Source organism: Copadichromis virginalis, linkage group LG15 (genome assembly GCF_057382275.1).
Source record: "Copadichromis virginalis isolate Kocher_CV1m ecotype Utaka linkage group LG15, C_Virginalis_male_GT1.1, whole genome shotgun sequence".
NCBI lineage: Eukaryota > Metazoa > Chordata > Actinopteri > Cichliformes > Cichlidae > Copadichromis > Copadichromis virginalis.
This window is the reverse complement of record NC_140632.1, coordinates 33,536,783-33,548,077: the sequence shown is the minus strand read 5'-3', so window position 1 is coordinate 33,548,077 and position 11,295 is coordinate 33,536,783. Positions and strand designations below refer to the sequence as shown.

The window sequence follows — 11,295 nt, the reverse complement described above, 5'->3', positions numbered from 1 at the left end:
AGCTAAACGTAACTTTTAACATTCTGTCATTCTGCTTCTATATCAAAAATCCACTTAAAATAGTCAAAAAAAAAAAGAAAAATATTATTTGTCACTTTCTGATAAAAACACTTAAAGTTAAATGAAATTATTCAACACTATATACATTATTCACAAGGACACAAAGACTTCAAAATGATAAAGAAAATGTTAGAAAACCCATTTGTTGTCTTGACAACATACATTCATCTTCACACAGAGAGCGGTCCCATTCTCCAGCCTCTGCTTTCCAAAACTGCTCTGTGTTCATCTGGAGGCACTGTGTGTGAAACCACCTGGAATAGCTGTCACACTGGATGTTCAAAAAAACAAGTATCTTATCACCTCATTTTAGATGACTATATTGATTAATCTGCCGTTAGTAGGTGTTGGACACTGTGTTCCTTATCAAATATTCAAAAGCCAAAAAAACACAGAGTCACCTGTGCAATACACAGCACAACGATCAAAACCTTTTTCACATATGTGGAAAAAAAAAGGTTAAGTCATTCAGTCACATCCACTCTGTGATGGCTGTATAAAAAACCTTCTCCACTTTTTAAAGACTCAGTCATCAACATGTTTTTCACTTCTACCAAAACCTTACTGACTTTGGAAAGGGTACTGCGAAATTTAGCTGTAGAGTATGAAGTGATTGATGAGGTTCCAGTGGTTTCACCTCACTGTGGTGAACACCCTTTTATCTGTGATGGAATCACAGTAACAACAACTTCTGTTTCCTTTCTTTTCCACAGCACAGTGCCTATATGCCTACTTTGAGAAGATATTTAAAATTTCTGTCAAGTAAAAGTGCTTTCATTCTGTTTTATCATATGGAAACACATAAATTACTATACTGTAACATACCCTCATAGAAACCTAAAATATTTAAAGGCCAACTAATGCATGTATGGTTTTTGTGCACAGCATTGTGACTTTAACAATTTAAAGTTGGGAACGTGTCACGAGTTTCGTGTGTTTCATTTTGTATTCCGATTTATATTTAAGTCCACTTTGTTATGCTAAGGATTTATTCTATAGTGCCAAGGTTGTTCTTTTTAGCTTTTTGATTATTAGAGTCCCTCTTGTGTTTTTGCCCTCTGTGTGTCTGTGTTTATCTTTGTTGCGAGTTCTTGTGTCTCGCTTCCCTCGTGTTTCATTCTCTTCCCCCTGCCTGTCATGTTTATCGATGTTTCCCCAGTCATGTCTGTGTGTCTGTCTGCATCTATGTGTTTGTGTTCCCGCTACTTCCTGTTTTACTTTTGTAGTCTCCTGTCTGTGTGCACCATGTTTTGCTTTGCTTCTTTTACTTTGAAGGTACCTCGTCTCATGCGTTATGTTTAGCTTTCCATTCTCTGTCTCGTTGTGTGTAATTGGTCCCAGCTGTGTTCACCATCAGTTTCCCGTTCCCTCATCATTGTCTGTGTATTTAAACCCTTTGTTTTCTTCTGTTCAGCTTCGCGATCTCCCTCATGCCCGCCTGTGTGTTCTTTTCATAGTTTTCCAGTTTGGTTTTGTATTGACTCGTGCCAGCAATAAAGCTGAGTTTTTTGAGTTGAAGTTTCATGTCCTGGAGTCTGCATTTGGTCTTCCCTTCCTGCCTGCTGCACACAGATCATAACAGAATGCTAATTTCCTCAATTTGACATCTGTGTAACCTACCGCAATGAAAAATTAATCAGCAGGGGAAATCTATTAAAAGGAAGACTACTAGAAATGGAAGAGAAATAATTTTCAGCACAAGAGAACACAGTGTTGCACTTTGTTTAATACACAGCTTTCTGACTTAAAAATGCTCAGGTTCTTGTGATGTAACCGTCTCCTTTCTGAACTGTGTATGAAAGACAGAGCTGCACCTCTAGTGATCATTATGTTAGGACTGATCATTATGTTTTCATTAAAGTTTATAATGATTGATTTACCTGTAATTTATACACTGTGTTGCCCTTTCTCTCCTTGTGGTCTTCTCTGGAGGTGGCTCGTATATTTGATCCTTCCGTATCTTCTGGGCTCTATAAGACATGCTGTGACTTTAATTCAAGCAACAGTTGACCAATAAAATATTGTTTAATGAAGTGGTTCTTATACTTTTCTTGCTAGGCCCCCTTTTGGTTTTGTTTTCAAACTCCCGTGCAGTTTATTTCGTAAACAAATAAAAGTAAACTGCAATAAATTACAGGTAGCAATAAAATAAACTACTAACTCTTTTATGCTACGCTCACACCTACATGGGTATTTTTTTATAATGCAATATTTATTTGCTTTTAGAACAAAGGGGAAACTGTCTTTTACAGCACACCAAAAACAATATATTAGGTTTCTCGAGAACATTACAGTACATGGGTATTTTTGAAAACGCAGCTTTTTCTGTGTTTGGATCTTGCGTCCACACATAAACAGCGTTTCGAATCACTGAAAACTGAGATTTTTTTTTTTCAACTCAGTTTTTGCGTTTGTGGACGAGGAATACGGAGTTCATCACGCAACGTCAAAGCTGTGCGCCACGTTATTGTTTACATGAGATAAATTTCTACAGTGGTAGATGGCGACAAAATACTGTTAATCTTAATATCTGCAGTTTTTTGTTTTTTTTACGCACACACACACACACACACACAGTCCCTCTATTTAGAAAGACAGAGGCGTCATGGTGTAATTATTTTACATGTAGTTGCTTTTTTTCCTGTGTAATAATATTCAACATTGCTATCAATACGTTTTTCAAAAAATACCTCTCTGTGCAAAATGGGTTCAAAAACATGAACAACTGTGAGATACTGTTTGTCTGTAATTTGGGCTGGAGGAACAAATTGTGACGGATCAGACTGATATTATTTGTATCTTTACTGTATAAAGAGCGAACATCTCCAAAATGTCAGGAGTAGTTAGTCAAGAAGTAAGAAGTGTTTATAAACTAAAAATCAAGAATGTGGGATACGGACAAACAGTGATTTGGACAGCCCACCGCGTGCTCCTGATGTAGGGGAAACTAATTCTGTCGGGGAGACCTACCTCGGCACTTGTGCAGGTGAAGCTAAAGGCAAGATATGCTTTATCATATTTTCTAGTATTTGACTTGGAAGGAAGTTTGTTTGGAAACATATTTGGCGATGCTTCATCTCTTGCTTTGCGTTTGTGTGGGAGCCCCATCAAAAACCTGTCCATTTTTCATACTGCATCCCCCTTTGCAATGGCTCTGCGCCCCACACTTTGGGAACCTCTGGTTTAATGTGTGATGTTTAATGGTATATTGCATTTCATGGTTTTCAAGTGTTTAGTCTTGCAACACTTTTATGTTACCATATTTTTCGGACCACAAGGCGCACCGGATTATAAGGCGCACTAAGCGAAACAAAACAGTCAGATAAGTCAAATTTTGCTCAACTCATTCTAATTGCTTTCTCCACTTCCATACCATTGATTCATTAATGTTGAATTCTCTCGCAGCTGCATTATTCCCACGTTGTTGCAGTATATTAATGACTAACCTCGTATTGTGGATGGATTATCTCAGTAGTTCTCCTGACTGAAGTTTACAGCATCCTGCCAAGCGATTGCATTTGTGCCCAACCATCGGGAACCCTCACGTAACTTTATCAAGTGGAAAAAAGTTAGCAATTATCCTCCAGCTTCATTGTGGCTACGTCCACACGTACCCGGGTATTTTTGAAAACGCAGATTTTTCTATGCGTTTGCACCATTCGTCCACGTAAACGGCGTTTTCGGTCACTGAAAACGGAGATTTTTGCATTTACGTGTGGACGAGAAAAACTGAGAAAACGCAGCGTCAAAGGTGTGCGCCTTTTTTGACGTCACACTGTGCCGAAAATCTCAGTTTTCAAAAATACCCGTGTACGTAGCCTGAGTTTATTATGCTAACATAGTTGTGTTGCTAGTGATCATTTGGACTAGCTTGTATATAATGATGTGCTACATGTAGCACATCATTATATACAAGCTAGTCCAACTTCAATAACCCTACAAAAGTCATTGCTGTTTAGTTTTCCGTCTTTATTTATCCTGTTAGTGATAGCAGAGCTGTATGTTTTAATTTTTTTTTTTTTTTTTTTGTTGAGAGAAGTCTCTCAGTCAGAACATGGTATATTACGTTTAGGTGGAAACTATTCTGTTTTCATGGATGTGTGGATGTTAAACTTAATTGTTGCACCTGTTAAAGCAGCAACACAGATCATTTTATTAAAGATGAAGGAATTCAGACAGTTAACTCTCAGTGATGCCGCAGTGTTCGTTTGACTTTGGGACCTGAAGCAGAGTTTTCTCCCAGATTACTCCAAGGCTCCTGACTACGGTAGCTGTAAAGCTCCAACAATCCATCAAGCGGTATGGCTTCATAGCTTACCAAAGTCGTACTAAAACAGATTCTTGAGTGCCGTGTACCACGGAAAATCTGTTCAAGGTCAGTAAGCACAACCAGAATTCATAAGGCACACTGTCGATTTTTGAGAAAATATAAGAATTTAAAGTGCGCCTTGCACTGCGGAAAATATGGTAGTCTTGACATCAATGGAAACTGAATTACCATAATTAGTAAATTCATAAACCAAAAGCAATGATTACCTTAGGTCAACTTCTTAAAGTTGTAATTGGATCCTCTGTCAGATTTCCTTGTCCTTCACTATCTGCAAAGAGTCACACAACAGTTCTCTGCATGCCCTCTCAATTTCCCCTATAGTTTCTTCCTCCTTATCAATAAGACAAATCTGAAACTGCTGATTTTTTTTTTTTTTTTTTTAAGTCACTTTTACATTATCATGGTAGTCTCAACAATGACATCAGCACATGCCCTGGTAGAAAAGTTGTAGATTCCAGAACTTATTGCCGGGATTGCAATTGAGTACAAAAATACATATGCCACAATGAGGATATACACAAATGTTTTAAATGGAGGTCCAAATGCTGTTTCTCGGGTATACCTGAGTTTTGGATCAGAGAGAGCGCTATGTCCAGTCTGAGCCTGGCAACCCCCTCCTCGTCAACAGGGTAGAGTATATTGGTCCCTGAAAGTATTTGTTCTGCAAGCTGAACATTGTCTACTCATTAGAATCTGTTCATTCAGGTACAATACACCATGAGCATTTTACTTACCTTGCATACAAAGACGCCACAGGATGTTAGGTCCTGCTCTTTTGGATGGGCAACAGTTGAACACGTCCATTTGCCAATGGTTGGACATTTTCTCCTAACCAGAGCTGTGTAAAAACAACCCAAAAAACAACAACAAATACACCAGGTACTGAATGTTATTCAGTGCAGCAGCCTTATGTAATTCACATGTAGAAAAATGACTGCTGTGGTTAACATTAGCCTTTTTTACTTACCTTGTTACATTCCTGCACTTATCCATTTGTGCTTGTGTTGCCCCAAATGGGTCAACAAAGACAACCCGCATCTCTTTTAGATACATTATCTTGAAAAACAAATGGAGATCATGTTAAACCTAGTAATTTCATTTCAAATTCTCATGGTTGTGTGATGTCTTATGTTGTGAAAGCAGTTTCACCCCGGTTCGTTGATTCCTCAGGCCTCCAGAAAGAACACCGGGACTCAGTCAATTCACAACACTTTTATTAATCCACACTCATTGATTACACCTTCTAGAAGGGAGATGTACAGGACCCCGGAATTCCTCTGCAGATCTCAACTCCTTTGTCTGTTAAACAGTTTTGTTTATGTGACCCACCCCTTCTAAGCCCTCTGCCAGGTGCCATAAAACTAAGCACTATGTTTACATGTTTGTGTGTGCGAGCATGTGTGTCATGCGTGTGCGCATTCCTGTGTGTAAGTGCATGTGTATACAGTGTTGGGAAGGTTACTTTTAAAATGTATTCCATTACAGAATACCGAATACATGCCCCAAAATGTATTCTGTAATGGAGTAACGGAATACGTTACTCAATGACAGTAACGTATTCTGAATACTTTGGATTACTTAATATGCTTTTTACAACAACGTGAATGTACTGTTGCTGTGTGATTTATTACTATTACTGAAGGTCCGCGACTCCGAACTGTAGTAAAGGGACCTCTGACTAATACGGCGGGGTCCCTGTCGGCTTGTAGCCGAAAAATAGCTTTACTTTGTTGTGTGGGTCAACTTTTCTTGCGAGGGACAGAGAGAGGCGTTGAAAGGCTGCTCCAACGGAACTTATTGTTTTTGGAGGAAAACACGAACACGGTGTACAGTCGAGTCTTAATAGCTTACTTACAACTGGGCTCGTCAGGCACTCTTCTTGGCTGCAGTGGTTATTATATTTACATGCTTCCAGCTGCCGTTTTTCCTCGATGACAACTCGTACCTTTCCACTCCCCTTTTTCTCCCTCCTCGCGCTCACAGACCCACAACGTGTATGGCAGTCCATTCTCCCTGCAGCACGGACTACACTGCCCATGATGCTACATTCTTTAGAGCTATGCTTGTAGCATTCTGCCTGTTAGCTTAGTAATGAAACCTTTCCATTGCCCAAAGACAGAGGTCATCCATGCTTCCAGCAGGTTATCCACTCCCGAATGCTCATGCATTGTGATGGACAACGTCCTCAGGCCTTCCAGCGCTCGGGTCACAGAGCCATCGGGAGCTGTATTATTTGGAATAAAGGTGCAACACATCCCCAAACATCGCACAAACACCCCCTTTTCCCCCCAACAACATGTCTAACGCCATCCGATTTTGTACTGCCATTAAAGATGTTGGACCCAACTGCTCAGCAAGCCCTTCAACTGCGTCCCTGGTAAGGTTTGCCAGTCTCAGGACATTATAGTGCACATAATTAATACGATCCACATTCTTGCTAGGAGTTACTGGAAAGAATGCAGAAATTATTGGGTGATTTTCAAACCCTCCAGCAATTTGGTCCACTGACTTAAATTCATTAGGCACACCCCTAGGAACCCCAATGGCATCTATATATGTCGGTGATCCTATTGTAAGGTCAAACGATCCTGGTGACTGTTTGGCCAACACATGGCGTCTCCGCCTGGCTGTCAGATGAGCGGTGCCGGGCTTACCCAGCCGCACCCCCTTTCCACCTATTAAAACGAGAGGTGCACCTAAACGTACCATGGCACAGAGACCAGAAGTCCCACTAGGAATTCTGACATACAATCTGTACCCATCACAATAATAATACAAACCAGCACGTGCCCACAGGCCTATGTCGGTACCGGTGTCTCTTGATGCCTTTCCTCTGGCCAGGTACGTCCAGAGATGGGCAGTAACGCGTTACTGTAATCTGATTACTTTTTTCAGGTAACGAGTAAAGTAAGGGTATTACTATTGCAAAAACGGTAATTAGATTACTGTTACTTTCCCGTAGGAACACTGCGTTACTGAAACCGTGATTTTTTTTAATTTTTTTTTTGGCGACAATGTCTCATGACAGTGACGTAAGCGAGTGCGACGTTCGTGACAACAGCTGTGTGCAGATCAACAGTGGATCGAGTGCGGGAGAGAGTATGAGCGTGCAGCGTTTAAAGCGTGGAAGTACTGACCTTATTTTGAGTTTGATTCCGTAAAAAGTGACAAAAACATTAGCGTCCGTTGTGTGTGGGAAGAAAACTTCTTTTTACAGCGAAAACCCCCCCACTAAACTTCCAAGCAAGCACCGAGTGTGCTGCGACGTAATGGGAAACTCACAGAGAAACTCGCGGATTCTTCCACTGACCGCTGCGGCACACCTGCACCAGGGCAAACCTCCGCCTACGCCACTCCTGCTTTACAGGTGAAAATAGAGCAACAGGACCACTAGTGTTTGATTTTATTTATTTTCTGCTGTGTTTTACTTGCATCTATTTGAAAGACTGAGTGTAAACACAAAAAAAAAATTATGTGCTGGAATGTGCAGAAAATAAGTTTAAATGTTAAACAAATTTCTTCCAGTCAGAGAATGTTGCATATAATTACATTTTTGCTTGATGCATAAAGTTAAAAGGTTAAAACTAATAAAACAAATTTTAAAAAGACTTTTCCATTTCATTACATTTTGTATGATGGATTATGCAGAAAAAGTAGAATTGGGCTGAAAGATATATCGATTTATCACCTATTCAGGTTGTAAATCATGTTTTTAAAAAGTAACTAAGTAACTAAAGAATTAATTACTTTTGAAAATAAGTAATCAGTAAAGTAACAGGATTACTTTTTTGGGGAAGTAATCGGTAATTAGTCACTGATTACTTTTTTCAAGTAACTTGACCAACACTGGGTACGTCACAGTGCACCAATCAGCGCTAATCTCCCCGGCCTCATGCTCATGTCTGTCGGGGAAAGACACAGTAAAGTTAAAACACGTATAATTGGCTTTTCTTGGTGTGAAGGGACCAAGTACAGTATCATTACCTATTGGTGGAAACAAACTAAAATAGTTTGACGACCTAGCGTAGCGTAACACGTAACAGGATTTTTCCCCTGTTATCTGAATATAACGTTTTGGGAATAGAGGGGTCCCTAACAAGTTATTCTAGAGGGTTTTTATTTGTTTTGTTGTGCGTTTTTTGGAGAAATATGGAGGGATTTTTTTCAGGAGGTTTTTCCTGCTTATTTGCCTAAGGGTTGGGGTGGGAACCGCGAGAGTTTTATAGAGTTATTCTAGGGGTTTTTTTTGCCGTGCGTTTTTGGAGAAAAGACGGAGTTCAGGAGTTTTTTTTTTTTTTTTTTTTTTTTTGCTGGGAGCTGCGGTGGGATCGCGAGAGTCTTTTGCGACTCGGACTTTGATTCTAAATCTCCTTGTTCGTATTAAACAAATGCATATAAATTGAAATAAAGTTTTCCCCCGAGGCATGCAACCTGTATGTCTCGCCATATTGAACGTTACAAAAGCACAAGTTTAACTAAACACTTTTACTATGGTTTAACACATTTTCACTAGGGGTGGGTTTTTATAATCGATTTATCGATTAAAATCGATTCTGGCTTGGATAACATAAAATCGATTCATTAAAATCCTGAATCGATTTTTTAATATTAATTTATTTTGCCCGAAATGCCAGAATCTCAGGTGAAAGATCACAAAATTTCAACAACCACCAAACAGCTAAGACAGTAAATGAGAGCAGGTACACGGCTTCTGCACAAAGACGTAAACACACAGCGCGGACCCGCGGATCAGAATCAGTGAGATGTCGCCTTTCTCAGCTGACGGTCGGGGCTGAAAGCCGACAGCTTGCTGATTCTGATCCGTGGGTCTGCGCTGTGTTTACGCCCTTTTTGCGCTGATCATATGGCTGTTAGTTTTATCTCTCTCCAAACAATATTGACCGAACCAGCAGCAAAAGAAGATCCAAACTACGCTTTACATAAACATCGTCATGAATTCCCTCTGACTTTTGCTGACTTTTCAGGATAAAAATCACACTTCACGCACAGCTCTCTCTCTCTCTCTCTCTCTCTTTTCTGCATTATTTGCCTGCTTGTTACGCACAAGTCTACCGTTGTTTACAGCGCTGTCGGCCGACGTTTTTTTTTCCCTTTTACTTACTTCTGAAAAGTAAACATAATTTCTGCCGTTCAATACTGAACAAATTTAAACTTTTTAAAATTAAGCAAAATGCAAAACGCTTAGCCGTGTCTCTAATAAAACAGCTGTAACTTCAGAGGTAATGTTCATGTGTTGATTAATGGTTTTCTTTCGTTTTTGATTAGTGATGGGATTTCCGGCTCTTTTTAGAGATCCGGCTCTTTCGGTTCGGCTCACTAAAAAGAGCCGGCTCTTTCGGCTCCGAACCGGCTCTTCGGGTTGTTTTGTTGCTTTAATTAATTTATTATTAACAATAATATAAAATTATGCACAAAAGGAATTACTAACGTAAAAAAAAGTGGTTTTATTTATATATGTTTATATATAAATATATGCAGTGGCCCCTAGAGACAAAACACGTACAAACTCCAAAACACATTTCTAGCATGAACTGAACTTCCAAAGCAGAGCTACTAGATCACTTAAATTACACAATTGAAAGCATGTGTGCATTGTTTGTGTGTTTATACACAGGCACTCATATATATTCAAATAATTTAAAAAAAAAAAAAGTTCATTTACCTGTTACTACCACACACCAAATCCGGTCGTTGGTACTTGCTGGCTTGTGTAGCCACTAGGTAACAAAAGCTCAACACTGCGCCTAGCATCCTGGAGCACTTCTGTTGTCTTTTGTACGTGTTTTCAGTTTTTACGTGTTTTGGAGTTTTTACATGTTTTGGAGTTTGTACGTGTTTTGGAGTTTGTACGTGCTTCAGAGTTGGTACTTGATTTGAAGTTTGTATGTGCTTTGTCTCTAGGGGCCACCGTAAATATACTTTTATTTATTCACTCCACATAAAATGCAATAAATAAATCATATAATACAAAAATCAACTATTCACATTTCAACTTTTAACTATTTAAATTTTCAGCTTTTTCCTTTTACAAATTTAAAGTGAAAACAACACAAAACACTGCAAGACACAACACAATTAAATATAAATTATAATATGAAAACAAAAAGAACATGCACATTCTCTGTCATATGGACCTGCATGAATAAACTTTCTGAATCCTTTATCACCTGCAACCGAAAATAGCTGTGGATGATTACTATACCTTTCTAATGTGACGTTGTTGTCCCTGGCTCTCTTTCTCTCTCTCTCTCCCTCTGGCTCTGATCCTGTGCTACTGAGTGTAACTACTGCCCCTCCCCCCTCTGCCCAGCGTAAAGCACAAGGCTGGCGTGCAGAGTGAAGCGGGAAAAAAGTGCGAGAGAGAGGGTGAGAGAAGAAAAAAAAATACAACTCACGTGACGGCTCGCGATAAGGAGCCGGCTCGCGTCGTTCACGTCAAAGAGGCGGCTCTAAGAGCCATTTCGTTCGCGAACGACCCATCACTATTTTTGATGTACTGCAGATTATTTTTATAAAATCCCAGGCCAGGAAAATCACCTTCATGTTTTTCTGTGTTTTATCTTCAGCTACTTTGACACAAAGGCATCTGCTGTGATGCTCACACCTTTGATAAAGTCTTGCATGTGTCAGCTTCCTTTTAATAGATACAAAAATATGTAAATGTACTGATCTGAATTATAATATTTCTGACTGTCAAAATTTCCCAGATTCAAATCGAATCGAATCTAATTAAATCGAATCGATTCGGGACCTTGTGAATCGATTCTAGAAATCAGTGACGATACCCAGCCCTAATTTTCACCTATAAACACGGACCCCGAGACAGGCGCGCCCACGAGCGCGCACAAACACACAGCCTCAGGCGCGCTCCCGTACACACATAC

The 11,295-nt window shown here is 39.6% G+C and overlaps 1 long non-coding RNA gene across 2 annotated transcripts; it reads right to left on the bottom strand.

The window, feature by feature from the left end:
• Positions 1–1,877: 1,877 nt before the first annotated feature.
• LOC146692799 (uncharacterized) lies at positions 1,878–5,874 on the bottom strand. Of its 2 annotated transcripts, XR_014915034.1 has the most exons (5): positions 5,358–5,874; positions 5,125–5,228; positions 4,953–5,058; positions 4,597–4,658; positions 1,878–2,030 (listed from the first exon to the last, which is right to left on the bottom strand). It is a non-coding gene; the product is annotated as an uncharacterized LOC146692799 (long non-coding RNA). The 2 variants fall into 2 exon arrangements; XR_014915033.1 differs by having other exon boundaries at positions 4,953–5,228.
• Between the last annotated feature and the right edge of the window lie 5,421 nt (positions 5,875–11,295).